Raw genomic sequence first — 18,424 nt, forward strand, 5'->3', positions numbered from 1 at the left:
AAACACGGTAATACTTGAAAAAGTCCTCCCCGTCAAATCACGGGGAGTGACATCTACATTTCATCCCCGTTCCCTGTTCATGCAGGCTCTAACTGCAGGCTCCGTCAGGCAGCACGTGCTGGGGAGGATTTCTTGTCCTCATGTGGTTGGCTGCGTTTCCCCCAGGATGACCCAACAGCAGAATCCAACGGCCCCGACAGGCGCAGCATCTCCGGCAGTGGTGCTGATCAAAGGCACAACAAACAGCTCCCGCAGAAAATCAGTGGGATGTGCTTTGCTCCCTCAAGTGTCTATCTGGCTATAAAAGCCTCACTGGAATGTTTATACCCTTTTTCAGTTTCAAAGATTGTTATATCTTTTTGTCTTTCCTTTACACTGTTAACGACATCTGCTTCAGCGCTGCATTCCATTTGTCGTATCGCAGGACTGTAGAAGGTCCTGAGTTGGAAGGGACCTACAAGGATCACGCAGCACCACCTGAACCCTATGTTGGAGCTGCAGGCTGCCATGAGGAACTATGGGCCGCCATGAAGAGCTGCAGGCTGCCATGAGGAACTATGGGCTGCCATGAAGAGCTGCAGGCCGCCATGAGGAACTATGGGCCGCCATGAGGAACTATGGGCCGCCATGAGGAACTATGGGCCACCATGAGGAGCTGCAGGCTGCCATGAGGCCTCACCTCAGCCTCCTCTGCTCTGGACTAGACAAACCAAGAGACTTCAGCCACCCATATATCTTGCTCTCTTGCCCTTCACCATTTTCATAGCCCTCCTTTGGATGCTCTCTCCTGGCTTTGTGTCCTTCTGTTATTGTCCGGCCCCAAACTGGATGAAGCCACACCAGCACAGAGTATCGTTAGGTCATTGAATCACCAAATAGTTTGAGTTGGAACGGACCCTTAATGACTGCCTGGTCGCATTCCCTGCAATGCACAGGGACACCCATAGCTCCACCAGGTGCTCAGAGCCCATCCCCTGACCTTGGTTGTCTGCTGGGACGGGGCACTGCCACCTCTCTGGAGCTAATATATGAGCTCTGAGCTAAGATTTTTCCTCCTCACAACTGTATTTTGCAAAGCTACAGCTGTACAGACCTTACGTTTTCTTTTTCCACTGCATATTTATTTCTACTTTTATTTTTGAACGATAGATAACTTTATAGCATTATTTGTCGTGTGTTAAAATATTTATAGCCCACCATGCGAAAAAAGTAAAATGATTATTTTTCTTGGGAAATTAGAATGTTGGCTGGAAACCTGAAACGTTTTGGGTTTTGCAGATAAACAGAACGCTCTCTTCCAGGGCTGCTCCTGGAAATGCTGTGCAGCAGCTGGGTGTTATTTTTAAAGCTGAAAGCACTCAGCTTCCCAAGCCCATGCTCCAGGTAGGAAGAGGGAGGAATTATTTTAGACATTCTGCCACAGACCTAACAGAAGGAAGCTCACCACCCATTACCAATGACAAGGAGAGAAATACAGAATGGAAAAGGAGTGTTTGTGTGTTAATAAAAAGGGTAAGCTAAAAAAATTGCAGCAGAAAAGGAGATTTGGGGATCTTCCTTGTACAACAGCAATTCTGCTGTGCTATTGCTACTGGCTCTGTTAGAGCAGAGGCACAGCTCTGCCCTGGGGGGGAGATGCAGCTTCAGGCTGGGATGAAACCAGCCAGCTCTGCTCTAAGTAGGGTTGGAAAGCAAGCAGATTTGAATGATCAGAGAGTAGACAGATGGTTTCTAAAGTGCTGAGATGAAAATATCAGCCATGAGTTTCTGACCCTGTGAACCTGACCTTTAGACCAGTGCTTTATTTCTGACACAGATCTGCCCAGAACCCAACAAAATAAGGTTGTATCTTCTGCCTGGTGTTTCAGAATAATAGTGCTCTGATCTCTTTAAAGTATTTTAATGAGGAAATGCCAAAGTAGGTGTGAACTATGGAATCTCTGATGGGGACCACCTGGCAAAGGTCACCATTAATTTGAAGCACAAAGCTGTTCCTTTGGGTTAAGTTGGTGCTTTAGTCATACTGCAGAAGGTGATTGTCACAGGGTCTTGCTCTCTAGCATGGAACTGCCAAAGCCAATATAAAGCTGTAGCATCTTGGAGGCACAACAAGATAAACTGCTGTTGATCTGTGTGACAAAGAAGTGTTCTTGTTTTCTGTTGTTGTTGTTGCTGCTGCTGCACCTTGACTTGTGGGAAGCAGCATGACTCAGTTCTGCCTTTGGCTGCTGTCACTGTCCAGCCACTGTTTTCTGTTCTTGCTTCTGTTTCTATGAAGTTGGTGCACCTGGGCTGCTGGCTGTGCTCCCTAGGACCCTCCCTGTGATCCTTTCTGGTGAGCCTCTGCTATGCTTGAACCAGGGCATAATTTCTCTTGGTGAGTCTGAACAGCTCCTTTGTATCTTTTATAGCTTAGAATTGTGAAGATTCATGGCCTTTGCTGTGAATGCTACTTGCTTTGCTCCCTGTCCCTTTCACTCTTGGCTATCCCTGGTGGAAGTGCCCAGCCAGCTGAAGGCTGGTCCATTATTCCTTACCATGTTCCACTTTTAATTGCTGTCTGTATTTCTAATTAATGCTGCAAGCTAATAACCTCAGTCCATGAGGTTATGTATTCTAGACAAAATGAGCCCCGAAGGCAGTAGATTCTTACTAGAAAACAGTACCCATGTGGAGCTGCTGCTTGTGTCTCGTCCTCCATAGACCCTGGTGATTGCTGGCCAACTGCACCTCATTGTGATGGTGTGTGCTGCAGTACCAAGGCATGGCCGCAGTGCTAAGGCACCACAGCACTGCCTGGGCCAGATGAGGCTGGGTGAAATCAAAGCTACTTTGAACTAATTTTGTCTTGGCCGTGTGTTGTTTTAAATACTGCATTGAGGTGATGCAAACAAGGGACTATGTGGGAAGCCCATGCACCATGAGAAGCAGAGGGTAATGGGGGTAATTGGAGTGGCTGTTAAGGAGGGGCTCAGAGCTCTCACTGCCCTTGCTGCAGAGAGCAGTGTTGGGCTCCCTGCCTCACTGTGCTCATCCCCAGGTGTCAAGCAGAGGTGTTCTGATGACTTGTCACCAGCAGCAGCTGAATCTGTTGGTCCACAGCCTTGCCTGCTGTGCAGTTTGCAGGCTTACATCATCCCAAAGAGAGCTTTGGCCATAGAGAGAGTGTCTTAAGATGTGAGGCTCCCAGACAGCACGAGTGGGCTCTAAGAACTTTCCTTTAAAAGGTGGAGCAGTCACGGAAACAAGAATCAGAGCTCTGCAGCCTCTCCTGCCATGAACGCTTCCCTGCAGAGCTGGCTGCTTGTGCTCCTGAGAACAAGTGCTAGTGTCTGCTCTGCCTCTGCTAAGTCCACACAGAGCCAGCTGCTCCCAGCTCTGCCCAGGGCTGACTGTGCTCTCCATCACTGGGTTTCTCCATGATGTGCCCCTGTGCAGCTCCCTGCCGGCCTCCCTAACTGAGCAGAGTCTCTCAGCAGCAAGGCTTGCCAAAGTGGATGGTAACCTCCGAGTGCAGATTCTCAGGGTATGATTTCTATATTACAGTGCTTCCTACTTTTAAAGAAGTTATAACTCAATGCCCAGAAAGTGCTCCCTAGCTTAATTCAAAGATTACTGGTGATGATTATAATTTAAAAAAATTAAAGTAACTCAGAAATTAAGTACTACTGACAGCTCTCTGGCTGATAAGTTCCTATTACCCTTTGCTTGATATACTTGTATTTGAGCTAAGGATATGCTTTTCTAACCTAATGGAGGCCTGGAGGATCACTTCTGAGCAGCTCGTGACCTTTCCTTGTTTGCAGCATTCAACAGAGCCCCACATCTGCCACAGACTGGCTGAGGGACAGCTGAAAGCAGAGCTCTGTGCACCCGCCTGGCTGACTGACACTTTAAGTGACTTTGTCTGCAAAGGTTACTCAGCTAATATAGCTGAGCAGGAGAGAAAACGCCAGCACTGTAATCTCTGTCACTGTAGCAAAGTCTGCACTGCGCAGCATTGCCGGCTGTGGGTATGGAATTTGTGCCTGGTGAAAGGACACGGAGTCGGTGGCACGTGCAACTTGTCACTAATTAACAGCTGCCTTCTACTCCAGCAGTGCTTGAGATCAGCAGATTCTGTGAACAAAGAAGCTGTAGTTTGGGTCGTTACAAGAGAGAGCAACAAAGCCGGGCAGCATGAAGGATAATTGTCGTTGCATTGTAAAGAGTATCCTGAGAGCACCCAGGCTGTTAGGTGTGTCTGGAGCCCAGAAACCTATTTTCATCCACCCCCTCTGCCTCTTGGCACCACAGGCAGCCCTGCTGCTGGAGCCCCTGCTGGTGCCAACCCATCGGGTCCCTGAACCTCAGAATGGCACTGGGTCTCCATGAAATTCCTCATGAGGACGAGAGGGGAAGGCAGGATCCCAGGTAGCTGATGTGTGGACGAGGTGTCCGGGTGCAGTGGCATCCACTCCCAAGGTTAGCACAAGCCATGAAATGTTTTCACTCCCAGCCTGATAATTCGGCAGGCTGCTTGCAATGGGGGAGGAGTTTTTTGGCAGAGCAGCTGAATGGCAGCCAGAGAAGGGTACAAGACAATCTGAACAATGTTCATCGCGAACATTTTGTAATACTCCCTTTAATAACTGGGGAGGACTCAAATTTGCTCTTTTACACATCTGTCACCCAAATATAATCTGAAAGTTTGGGCTTCTGGCTCTCATCCTGGTGACATCAAATGGAGCTGAATGCTAAAAATGAATTTCTTCAATAATCGAACCAGGCCAAGAAAGTCTGTAGTACAGAAAGAAGTTCAGGATACTTGCGGTAGTGCTGGTACACAGTACTGCCCACCTCACAGCACACTTTGGTGCTTGACACAAGCACTAATTGCTCTAACAACAAAACTCAACAGATGTGGGTACTGTGCTTCTCACTGCACATCCTTGGGGACAAAGATGAGCCATGGTAATGTGGAAATGGAAGAGGCTGTTCTTTCCATTGTAACCTTTCTTATATTTTGAGAAAATCATTTTGTAAAAACTCCTTTTTTTTTTTTTTCAAAGAAAACATAAAAGCTTTACCGTTATTATTTTATTTACGTGCTGGACAAAGTGTGTCACTTTGAAAGACTGCTGCCATTGCACCAACAAGATGAGGATATGCAGTATTTACTGCAAAAATCTAACTTTTTGGCAACTCTTCATGAACTGGATAAGCAAAATGTTTATAGGAGCTTGTTAACCTTCATCTGCATCTATGGAGTGGCTGGCAAATGTGTTAGGGCCTTAGACAGGACCTTGACGATCAGCATTTCAGTTCCAGCCTATCCCACTGTCCCCTGAGGCTGTCCTAGCAGCCACGACAAAGGCAAGGGAACCTGCAAACCCTTTCTTTGTTCTTTCCTGATTCTCTTTCTGCTACTTTTCTTCTGGTCCTTCCCCCTCTCCCTCACACACGTCCCGTTCATCTTTGTTATTTCCAGCAGAGCTACTTGCAATCTTTGCTGTGGATTCAGCGTTTGCTCCTGGGTTATTTCTGATCTGTTCTTTATTCCTTCAAACACGTTTTGCTGCCTCATGTTGGAAATGATGTCAGAGGGCTTGTGGTCTGTGTTTCTAGACAAGAATAATCTTATTTCTACAAGACTCTCACTTTAAATCTCGCGCATTACATTTCTGATACTCTTAGTTTTAATATCAGCTTTTGGCGTTAATACTCGAATAATCTACGGATAGAATCCGTTAGAGTTGAAGGCAGAAGTCAGATGTTCAACACGAGCTGATGGTCTGGACAAATGGTTAGCTATTTAGTATCTTAAAAGCTGATAGATTTGGCTATGTATTACTGGCTCCCCGTGCTGTGGGCAATACGGAATGGTGCTATAATCTCTCTGATATGTCATAGGGTAGCAACTTTTTTTTCACAGAAAACTAATCCTTGACAGCAACAAATTGGAAGTTCCTGGACTTGGAAGTGAACGTGGGTATTTTCATCAGACGTTTGTATTTTCTTCAGTAACTGTGAAATCAAAAGCACTTCTAAAAATCCATCAAGGACACTTTGGAGTCATGGGGAATATCCAGTTTGGTCTGCTAGAATTACTAGATGAAAGAGACAGTGGAAAATAATAGTTGGCCAGACTGGTCTCGGGAAAACATGACCGAAATGAGTAAAGCCATTATGAAAACCAATTTACCCTAGTAACCTGTAACTACACGGGCTTTTTCTGTTATTTCTGGACTCAGAGCTCTGTGTGATTAATGGATCAAACCGTGTAAGCTAGACCTGAAATGTCTATTCAAAAATATTACGTTAAATGCTGCTGCACATTTTCATACTGTCTGCCTGATAATAAAGTCACAGGAGAGAAAGAACAGTAAAGAACTGTCTTATCTGTACAAATAACACCTTGCATTTTGGAAACAGAATGATGTGCTTTGGAGGCCACTGCTGCAGTATTAGATGACCACAGAGGATGCTGCTTTCAAAAGCAGCACAGCTGAGCCTCCTGCCAGAGCTCTGCTCTGTAGCACTCACATTTAGTGCTGGACAAACCAACCTATAGTGTATTTCCCGTGGTGCCGTGCAACCCCTCTGAGCTCCTGCAAGGAGGATTTAAAAAAAAATGAAGCAGAAGACAAGGACAGATTTAATGAGGGCTTTTGCTGTGCAAAGTCTGTGGCACAAGGGCCAAGCTAATGGGGAAGGAATAGAACGGTTTGCAGAAGGCAGGCGCTGTGCTGCAGCACCGCTTCACCCTGCTAATGCTGTACAATAGGATTCCGCTGAAACTTGGATGTTGGCGAGCTCAGCTCTGGCTTCCTGCACAAAGACAAATGTTGTGCTACTCGCAAGTGTGCCTGGAATGTAATTCTGCTGCCTTGCCATTCGTTTGTGGTACCTTTTCACATTTGTGCTAATGAGAGTTCTTTTCCAGAACTCCGGAAAAAGAGAACAATCCAGCAAAAAAAACTGCCCCGATCCCTGACTTGGACGATGTTCATTCTGTGAAACAAACATTTATTTGTGCTTTGGAAAGCTTTATATCGCTTTGTGCTTTTCGTTTTTCAAAGCAAAATTTTTCAGTAAATGAGGCTGTGATCCGGCTCTGGCTGCAGAAAGCAAACAGTGCTGCTCAGCTGTGGAAATCAGGAGGCAATGGGAGCTTCTCAGCGAAGCTTCTTTTCCCAAGAGATCCTCATCAGTGTTCCCATTGCAGCTTGTTCCCAAGGATGAAGTTCCCTGTCCCTCTCCCAGGCACGGAGCTCGTTGCGTCCTGCCCTCAGCTCCCTGCCAGCCCTGGGCTGAGAGCTGGTGGCTGCTGTGGCTGCAGTGCTCTTCACTGACGGTCGTTAAGGTTGGGAAAGACCTTTAGGATCTTCAAGTCCAAGCGTCAATCCCAAGCGTTCCCCCTCTCCATTTCTGAGCCCAGGACTCTCTCGCATCTCAGCCCAGCAGAATGGAAGCAGCAGTGATCTGAGAAAAATAAAGTATATTTTGTAGTCAGAGCTTAGGGAGGAAAAGAAAAATCAGATGAGGCTTCCTGGAGCTACCCAATCTCTTGAAAATAAATGAACAGATTGCCGTGAATGAATAAACTGCTTATGACGCTAATTCACATTCAGGAGGCCATGAAGCTGAGGGTACCAGTGAAGATGACAGCAACATTTCCCTCTGATTGTTCCTGCATCGTGCCGTTTCATTTCTGAAGGTAGCAAACAGAAGGTAGCCGTGCTTTGCACACAAACTGCTCGGCGCAGATGGCTCAGGGTGCGTCTGTCGGCTGCGAGCTCAGTGCACGGCTGCTGCCCACGGGAGCTGCAGCAGCATCTCGGGAAAGGAAAAAATGGGGAAATGCAGTCAATAGCAACCAAAGGGCAATGAATCTCATGGCCTGCAGGTGAGTGCAGGCACTGTGCATGTCGTGGTGGCAGTGGCAGAATGGATCGATGCCCTGTGCCTGTCTCAGCATGGGGCTGTGCACTGGGGGTGCCTCAGTCTCACTGAGCCCTGAGGGAGCAGTGGGGCTCCATGCCTGTCCCCAGCTGGCTGCGTGCAGCACAGCAAGGTCAGAGGCTGTCACAGAATCATAAATTCGGTCAGGTTGGAGAAGACCAGCTCTAAACTGTTCCTTATTTCATCTGGTGCAGCTCTGGAAATTGGGTCGTTTGACAGAGTTGGGGTTTTTTAGATAAGCCATCTGTATTAGCTCTTCCAAGTGGTGTTTTGGTAGATTGCTTGAGATGTCAAAATGGACAGACTGTAAAAATCTGTGCAAAAGCAATAACTTGTTATGGAAATCCTTGAGTGAAGCTGCATTCAGCAGAGCAAATTATGAATATGCAATTCAGGCTGTACCTACTGGGCTCGTAGGTTGCCATTGCTTTTAGCTTTTACGTGCAGACAGCCTCATTCAGCAGAATGGCATTCTGACATCCAGAAAAGAAATGCCTAGCTCTTACCAGCTAACAATAGATGAAGTCACATTTTGCTATGACTTACAACTTTGCACCAGCTAATGCTTCTGTTTGCTTGGGGATGGTCACAGACAGATGCTCCTTGGTGCATTTGGTAGAGAATGCTGATCACACATCAATTAAAAGCATCTGGGTGTAGTAGCTCCCCAACACCACACAGCTGACGTGGGTGGGAGCTCAGGCACTCACACAGCAGGTGCTCACCTTGCTGTCTGTACAAAGCTGACCTTCCAGAGCAGCCTTGGAGCTGCTGTGCCTTGTCTTGCAGGGAATCATGGACAAGAAGATAGACTGATGGTAAATGCATGGCAATGAGCGTGGAGATGCTCAGATGCCTGCTGTGCACAACCACAGCTTGAGGCTCAGTCAAGTTTGCCAAACTATTGAACTGAGATTTATAACACAAGCACCTGTAGTGCAACCAAAGCAGTGTTATCAGTTACTGCCTCCGGAGATGGAAAATGCATGGCTGGTGATCTGCAGCCTGTTGGGCTGCCTTGTTCCCCTTCTGATGCCAGCAGTCTTGTGTTGCTGCCTAAAAAACCTGTCTTATGGTATGGGTTATTCAGATTCGTTACTTCTTATTCTTTTGGACTGGATTTTGTTATCTATGTACAAAACATAGATTACTTATTCCTGTGGCTTTTGCTCTGTTTCCCAGTGGCTGAATGATGGGCTTGCATTGTTTTGACTGGGAAATGTGTGGTTTCAGTTCCAGATGATACTGTCCAGAGTGGGAATAGTGGGGCACTATGGAATCTGTAGAGGTTTGGTACTGCAAAGTAGTTCCAGTCATGGCTCAGGCACAAGGCTTTTAAGAGCCTGTGTTCAGCCCTGCAGGCACAGGAGCATTCCCACATGTAGAGGTGAGGGTTGTGGTTGGACCATGTGGGTAATGAGGGAGGAATTCAGTCCCAGGGAAACTCTGAAATGCCTTTGAGTTGGGCAAAAGCAGTTCCTTCTCTTTTGGCTCTACAGCTGAGTTGTTCTAATTTGGACCAGGTGGAAACCGTATCTCTTCAGGTGAAAAGCGAATGCAGCTAACAGCAGCGAAGGCTCTTCTGAGCAAGAACCAGGAGCTGCTGTGATATACCATTCCTCCTGCCACAAGCAAAATAGGTGACACCATGCTCTGACTGTGAGAGTGATCTGTGCAGGGAGAGGTACCTGAGGTTGAGGACTCTGCTGAAGGGCAAAGGAGCAGGGCAGAAATAACATGCCCCCATAAATGGGGGTGAAGCATCATGTGGACACTGAGCACTCCTGCAGGAGAACATAGAAGGAAAATCCAGCAGGAAAGCTATCGCCTGAGAGGGCTCCTCTTTGCCCGAGGAATGCTGATCATGTATTAAATACTGAGGGAAGTCCAGTGACTGCTTGGATGCAGGTAACTAAGGCACAACATGAGTATTAGTTTGAAAGGGTCATCCTTCCTGTAGCTTTTATTTTCAGCTTTCAGCAGTCAGCTGCATGGGAGTTTCTTGGCCATTGGATTTAACAGTCATCAGCGGACCAATCCTCCCCAAATCTCCCTGAATCACTTTTGAATCCAGTAATACCTTGGTGTTATCTGGAGCTAGTAAGTTGCATGCATTTTATTATCTGCTAGCTGAAAATGCCTCTGACTTGTGTTAAACTTCTTTGAAGATCCTTCTGCTATTCACTCTCCTTGAGAGTGGAAGGCTGTGTGTGTAACTGGCTTATGGAGGTCACTGAAGAATGGGAGAGCAAAGAAAAAGCGTGGTCCCAAAGGAGATGGTGGGTGGAAGTCTTCCCTTTTCCTTAAATTGGGTGCACGTGAAGCTTTCCAGCTCAGCTCTGGAGGATATCCAAGCTGCACAGTAGCTATTTTTGTTAAACTGTTTTCTTGAACAGCTGCCTACTTGTGAGAGTCCCTCTGCATTTATTTTCTGTCTTGATATTCCTCTGGTAATAGAATATAGTCATTTGGACTGGAATAAAAAAGGAATTAAAAGCCTGTAGTATATACAGGTATGGGTTTTCTCAGTACTTTTCCGCTGTTGCTGAGGGTAGTTGAATTTAACTCCTAATTACACAGGAGGATTTTGCAGGCTAAGCAATGTTGATGCTTTAAAGTAAATTCCTAACTGGCAATTCAAAACAGTTCTACAGCCTTGTTTAAGGACACAGAAGGTCTTCAGTGTCCGTGTCCTTATCAGACTTGTTTTACTTGAGCTTAGTGCACTCTTATGCAACCAAGATGTTAATATTTCTATGTACCTGATTATCACAGTGAATTTTGTGCTTATACACAGGTGTAAGAACATTAAATATCACTTTCATGCCTTTATATAATATCTGAGGCTCTGTTCACTATGGCAAGATCAGCAAGCATAATAAATCAATAAAATTGAGAGTTTACCTAGCACTTACAAGAACAGTCTGATTCTTGGTATCAAAGATGCAATTATTTTTGGTTTGCCGATTTGGAACTTTCCAGACTCCAAAGAACAGGCAGTTCAAGCCTGATCTGAGCATAGCAGTTGTTTCATTGGAGCTTCTGTGGGGAAAGAGGGCTGTGTTTCATAATACGTGGCTTCCTGCACCATCCGTTCTCCCAGTCCCTTTTCTCAAAGTTCTTATGCACTCTAATCCCCCTATCTTGAATAACACAAAGTTTCACTGCTATCAACACAAACGGAGTGTGCTCTGCCCTGTTGTCTGCACACCTGACAGACTGATGGAGTCGAGCTGAACCTAGCCCATCCATCGCCACGCTCAGTGCAGCCTTCCCTGCTGCAGATCACTGACCAGAAAGACCTCACCCATTTTTCACCCAGCGCAGTTCATTTATGTGGCTATTCAGGAGGAAGTCTCGTAAGCCAGCCTCGATCGTTGCTAAAATCAAGATAAGTGGCACTTAGCTTCCCTCTGAGCAGCTCTGCTCTCCATTGGAAGGCCAGGCTCGTTTGGCAGGGCTTGCTCAGGACAAACTGACTTGGCTTACTACTTATCTTGTCATTTTCTGGAGTTTGCAAACTTGTTTGAATCTTATTTCCCTGTTTCTTACGTTTGTTAAGGTGATAACTCTGTAATTATTTATACATCCATTACCATTTCTTTTCCTTAAGATTTTCGTGCCTTGTTAATGGAATCTGTTGTAATTATTGGTCTGGGAAGATCTGTTGGCCACATAATTTCCCTTTTTAGCAGGAGAAGCAGACCCTTGCAGCACTCCTGAACCAGGAGCACAGTGCAGACTGTTTCACTATGGGGCCCCAAGAAGCCAAGGAGCACCAGGTGTAGCTGAGGGCAGGATGCAGCCCGTGGTTGATGATACAACGATCTCCTCTCACCATAGAAATGGCCTGTCAGGTGGTGACGAGACCAGCTATTGAAATATGGATGAGGGGCTTTTTCCCTCTCGCTCCCAGCTAGCTAAGTGCTGAGCTTAAGCAGATCGCTTTGTCATGCTATTTGGAACTGCACATTATTTTCTCACTTTCTCTCGAGTAATTTCTCATACATTTCCTGCTTACCTTTGAATAGAAATGCAGCTACTTTGGTCATCCATCAAAGCGGAGCTTGGTGACGGGAGGTTTTACAGTAATACCGCCTGATTCCTGGGCAGAATAGGCATCAGCACTCTGCAAAGATAGAGTTGTCAGCACAGATCAAAAACCTTGGCAAAACGAAGTGATCCTTTCTTCTGCTGTCAAAGTCAGAATTAAGAAGACAGCGGGAGAGATGTAACGGTATAAATAGCATGCAGACGCAGTAGGGTGATATTTGGGATATTTAATGCCTTAAAAGTCAGGAGACTGATGTTGCCCCCCAGAACACCTGCAAAACTGGGGTGCTCTGCAGGTGGCCTTCCTAGGTGAAATATTTATTTCAAGGATTATTAATTTTACCAACTCAAACTTCAAGCTCAAGTGTGGAAGAGAATAGTTTAGACTGTTTGACAAATACTCTCGGCAAAATTCTTTGTGTTTGGAGAAGAAGCGTAACCTGGTGGATATCAACTCACTCAGAGATGGGAGCTTCGAAGTGCAAAGTGACATCCGTGCCCAGGACGTGTGACAGCGGCTCTTTGGCATCGTGCATGCTGCAGCTCTGGATTAACAGGAGCAAACCCAACAGCAGCCACCTGAGCGCACCTCTCTGCAAAACTTCTTAAGCCCCAGCTTGCTCTATGGCTAAGGAAAAGCAACGTCTTTCCCCAGTTTCCTGTGGAGATGTCGTGCAGCAGCAGAACAAGCAGAGCAGACAGCTTCTGTCACTCCAGGCGGATGCAGGTGGTGCTGGGTGCCTGTGTTCCTCCTCCGCTCTGCTCCGTGCAGCACCCACTGCTCCTGCGGCCGAGGGACGTGGGCTCTGACGGGCACAGCTGCTTGCTCCTGTCAGAGCGATGCAGCAGGTCAGACGTATCCTGACAAGGCAGGTTATTGTCACGATCCTGCCACTTCGTCAGCAGCTACGTGTTAGGAGAAACCTGTCAGTTCTGAGGAATTTAAAAGGGAGCAGGAAGGCTGTGCCAGAGCTCCGGAGGGAGAAGCAGCAAGGTCACCGTGTGTGTCTGCCTGGTCACAGGCAGCCCCAGCTGCCCCTACCACGCGGCTCCATGCACGTCCTACAAACTGTCTGTCTGGGCCCCAAGTCCTGGCCAGGCGTGTGTCCCAAACATTTGCTGTCTGTTACTTTTTGGTCTTTATATTCGTGGCCATCTATGTTAACCTGGATTTTCTACCTAAGTACAATTCTTCTCTCTCCGATCATAGCAATGATGTATTTATTACACAGAACTATTGACCATGCTGCTGGCCTTGATTTCACTCACCTGTAGGATCTTCTTGTATGAGCAACTCTCCATTTGCTCATCACCTTGCTGCTGCCTTCTGCTGCTGCTTCGTTTTCAGTTTTCCTTTCACGTGGCTCGTGGTAGGCATGGCGTTACCCTGTCTGTACGCCCAGTGGCAAGCTGCAGAGTCTCTATATGAACTTAAATGCGAAGTAGCACCTCATTCAGGGGAAATCAGGCCTTTTTATAGAAGAGGATTGGACTTAAAAATGAGCTTGAGACATATGACACGTGTTTGGGGTAAAAATAAGAAGAAACTCCAGATAATGTGGAGTGTTTGACTAGGGCAACCAACTTAGCAAGTGGAGGCTGGGAGGCAGACGTGAGGCTCTGGATGTGTGGACAGCAGGGAGATCACTCCATATATCCTGTTGGGATTTCAGGTATTTCTCAGGCTGCTTGAAGTGCTGGAAAGGATCAGGTTCTCTTGTGCTGGATGAAGAACCGGAATGTAAGACAGCTGTCTGACAACTGCAGTGCCAAGGGAGTGGGAGTGCCACTGGATCTGTGAAAGCCATCGTGCCCCAGGGGTCAGGTATTGTCTGGAAGAAGGGCGCCTTTTCCAGGCAAGAGTTCTGCTCTGTAAGGAAGCTTCACAGAGCCCAAAATCATCTGGAGAACAATTTCTCTAGCTGCAGGGAAATGCTGAATGGCTTCCACAACGTCTGGAATAGCTGCTATAGCTGTGAGGAACCAACTTCGCGGCTTCCATACCCCAACAGCTTGAGGGTAAGAAGAAATCTGCCATCCATGGGAAACAAATTATTTTGTGAGGGTGGTTTTCAGTGATGATGGGTTGGAACCCAAAGGGGCATCCAATGGAGCCAAGCTCACCTTATAATCAGTCTAAAGCCTCCAAAGAATGTCCTCATCCCTTTTCCCCACCTCTCCCCTCAAGTTCTCCTGCGATCCACAGGTAGCTTTTGCAGGTCATTGTACGGGGTCGGTGTATAAAATCTGGAGATTAAGAGGATATTTTCCGTCTCTTTGTCCTTGGAAAACAAACTTCCTTGCAGAATTAGTGAATGGTTCTACCTGCCCAACTTCTCATCTGTGTCTGTGGCTGGTAACCGTATGCTGGGTGGTTGTGGATAAGTTTATATAAGTATTAATATTTATTTTGGGAAGATTTTAGTGATTTGGATGACAAATATTCAAAACGATCTATCTTTGAGTATTTCAAGAAATAGAGCTATTTCAGATTCAAGACGTTATTCAAAATTTCCTTTCAGTGTGTATTCAAAATGGAACTCTTTGAATCCTCCCCAAAGTACTTAACAAGGATTTTCATGGTGGATAACCTGTTTTTTCTCCAAGCGACTGAAGTGCGAACATTAGGTTGTATAATCTATTTTTACTTACTGAAAGAAATGGAACAAGAAAAACTGTTGGCTTTGTTGTTGTTGTTGTTTTTCCAGGCTTCTGCAAAGGAGGGAAATCCAAGCAAGAAAAATGTTTGGAGCCCATGGGCTCCGGGTGATGTTTGTTTCTTATAACATTCTGTTTGCAGATGCAATTATAATGGAAAAGTCGAGCTTTTCCAGAGACCAATTTTATGTATAACAGAACTTTGATCTATGATTTCTGTTGCCTGTTCACAAGGGGGAAAAAAAAGAAATATTGCAGAGGGAGTCCAGGGGAAAGGGAGAAAAAAAATCAATATTAGCAGCACAAAGCAGAAATACATTTAAGATGAGTCTGTGGCACACTGTTCTCAGCGTTAAGCTCTGCAAATGGCACGTCCTTGGATGCAAAGAGGGTCTGAGGATGCTGGTGGTAAGCAGCGATAATATTAAACAGTTGATGATGCAGAAATCTGCATTGCACGTAGAGCAGAATTTCCCAGTGACTCGGGAAAAGGAGGTGAATTTTAGAATGGAAAAAAGAGAATTCTCGTGGGAGAATCACATTTTGAAATGTGATTTCTGCTGCTCAACATTGTGAAGCACTTGGCATGATCAAAGAGGTGCAAATCCCATCCCGGGTAAGGGACCATGGCTCAGCCAGCACAGGGTTTGATACTGAAGACAAGAACTGAAGATATTTCACCTTAGGAAAGCTGAGAACACGATGCATGTGCATTGTAGGGGTACTTGGAGAAGCTTTGTGTACAGGTCCTCTTGCTGACCTGCTTTCCAGCCTGCTCCCAGCACAGAGACATTTGTGAAGTTGTACATGAAGCTGATCTAAGGTAGATCTACCTTAAAGTAATTCTGGTTCTCCTCCTTACCCTAGTTTTTATTTTCTGTATTTTCTATACTTTCTTCTCATCATTCTTTTCACAAAGAGGTGCCTATCTTGTCTGCTAGGCAATTTGTTATTACCTTATTCAAATCAGAAACTATCATTTTGTTGTTAATGGAATTACACTGTTGGTGATGTATGCACTAATACAGACGTTAACACCTGGGCAAACACTGGTTTCACTTTATTGTACAGGAAACCTATGGAAGTAAGGACTAAGATACTGCTTTGCAATAATTTTTCAGAATTTGTGAATATATATATATATATATATATTATCACCAAAAAAACAATTTTCACATCAGAGGGGGAAAAAAAAACCACCCACCACCCAACAAACAAACTAGCTTTGATCTGTTCTCATTTGTTTCTGCTCTCATTAATATCCAACCCACGCTTCAGCGGTGCCAGCAGTTCTTCTCTTTGGCACTTCATTCCCCTACTCCAAAACACTTGCATGAGTAGGTGCCCAGGAAAAGCCACTCTTAGCAACATCTCAGTACCATTCGTATATATTTATATATCTATGAATGTATCTATATGCACACACAAACAGGAAGCCCCAACCACCTACAAGATTACACGTCCCTGTTATTTGCTTGTGGTATCTGTGATAGTTTAGGACTCGATACAGTTGGATAGAAGAACACTTGAAATCAAAGCTCACCAACTCAGTGGGGATTAGTTTTATGGCTACAGTAAGTGTATGGCGTATTTTCTATTATATAGGCTATTCTATTTCTATTATATTTATGTGAGCTAAAATAAAATATACAGGCATAACTTTCCCTTTTGAAAATAGTTTATAGCACTAATTGTATATTGGAGTTGATGATGTTCTTCCATCTGCATCACCATAACTGTAGCCAGCTTCAAACACGCATGGCTGACACCTGGGAAAGCAAAGCAAACATAAAAAGAAATATTAAAAACAAAAACAAAAACAAAAAAAAGCTTTAATTGAAAATGTGACCCTGCCACTGAAAAGGAGCCAATCTATAAGAAATGCTGGTGATTGCTGTCGGTAAAAGTTGGCCTCCAGAAAGGTCTTCAGCCTCTGTGCTTAGAAAACTCTAACAACCGTTCCTCACCCCTCACCTTCGGTGGCTTTGCACTTGGTGTTGTTTCAGAAATTGAATTTGCTGAAGTTGTACTTGGAGTCATAAGATCCTCAGTGTCAGGTGTGTGTGGGTGAGTGCTCCTGCAGCCATGGGGACTCGCTGGCCGTCTTCAAGGCTGTCCTGCCCCAGCTAAAGCACAGTGCTGCAGAAAGCAGCCTTCTCAGGGAGGTGCCTGGAAGGCTTTGGTGCAAGTGGGCTCCACTTGTGCAGAACTGTGCAGTCCCTGAGTACATGCATGTACCCTGTACTGATGACGTTTTCAGGCGTAGTAAAATGTTCCTTACGAACTGTTGTGCAGACAGGACTGGTTGTTGGGGAAAATAAGTAGAAGAGAGGATAGGGAAGTCGGGATGCTTTACATTTGAGCAGAGGATGAAGGGAAGCCTTCTGCTTCCCAGTCTGCTTTCCAAATCCCCTGGTTGCAGGAGGAGATTTTGATGATCCCTGTGAAGCTGAACAGCGCAGGCCCAGAGGTTTCTCATGGGTGTTAGGACCCTGGCACGAGACCAGTGGCTCCAGTGTCTGTAACCCAGAGCAATGCCTAATCTTGTAGTGTTGCTGCTACTATTTCTGCTGTCTTCTCTTTGGACTTCGAGACTTCTTAAGACTTTGAAAGGTCTTATTTCAATCTAAAGTGTGGAGGGGAAAAAAAAAAAAAGGTGTGAATGTTTCTGCACGGGAGGATTTGTTCATTGCCAGGCAGCCTTGTTGGTCTGAGCCATCCTGGGTGTCACTGGTGTTGGAGCCATGCCCGGGAACTGAAGGGAGGAATGAACCCATCACATTTTCATGATTTTGTAAAGCCAAGGAGGAAGAGGCTTTTTGCCTGTCAGACTCGCTAACTGCACGTTGCTTTGCAGAAAGGCTGATGTTCACATACAGACGTTAGGGACCAAGGGGAACGTCTGCCCAGGCCGCATCCTTGTCACAGTCCGGTACCTGCTGCCTGCAGAAGTGAGAGAGCAGGGTAGGCATGCAGCATTATCTTTCAGAATTACAGCTTCCAAAAGTCTCTGCGCCGAGACCAAAGAATTCAGCAGCCGTCAGCTCATGCTTTGTTAGTGGGTCCTTCTGGATACCCACAGCTCCTGCAGCAAGGACCCCACAGCCCGGCTGCGTGGCGCGGGGACGTGCTGTGCCCGGCTGCATGGCGTGGGGATCTGCTGCTTTCAGCTTTGCTGGGCGCCTGCCTTCCCTGCAGAGCAGCACCTGCCTCCAGTTCCCAGGAAAGACAGAGCACCCTTCCCTCTTAACCTTGCCAGACCTTCACAGTTGTATTGACCTATATCCTGCTCCCCTCAATTCTCTTCTCTGCTCTGGCAGAGCAGTTTATTTGGGGAATATGTATTTATATAAATATAAACAACCTGAAAATCTAGTCCATGACAATATTTCAAGCTGATGGCTCGCCCATTATGGGAGCCTTTAATCTTCCTTCGGATAAAGTAAAGCCTAAATTACCAGCTGGCTGGGAAGTGCTGTGATGTGGAGCTCAATACCAGAACGAGCTGACTCCGGGCTCACGGCCAGGAGATTATTTGCCTGACAGCATAAAGCCCCCGCTGCTGGCTATCCTCCTCCTCGCCCCCTCGATCTGCCTGCATGGTTTCATAGGCCTGATTTGCAAATATTTAAGGTCTGTGTTAAAATTAGCAAGAAAATATGACTTGTTTTCTTGAATAATTAATGAAATTACGGAAGAGTGGTGTTTAAAATATGATCACCTCAGTCCTCGAAAATACCTTTTAGGTTAATGCTTATTTCAAAGTAGA

The 18,424-nt window shown here is 45.9% G+C and overlaps 1 long non-coding RNA gene across 1 annotated transcript in view; it reads left to right on the top strand.

The window, feature by feature from the left end:
- LOC110402153 overlaps window positions 1-18,424 on the top strand; it is a 185,504-nt gene that overhangs the window by 135,888 nt on the left and 31,192 nt on the right. The window contains exon 11 of the long non-coding RNA XR_002440930.1: window positions 86-17,619. This is a non-coding gene — a long non-coding RNA (uncharacterized LOC110402153). The remainder of the gene's footprint in view (window positions 1-85; window positions 17,620-18,424) is intronic.

This window comes from Numida meleagris, chromosome 6 (assembly GCF_002078875.1).
Source record: "Numida meleagris isolate 19003 breed g44 Domestic line chromosome 6, NumMel1.0, whole genome shotgun sequence".
Lineage (NCBI taxonomy): Eukaryota > Metazoa > Chordata > Aves > Galliformes > Numididae > Numida > Numida meleagris.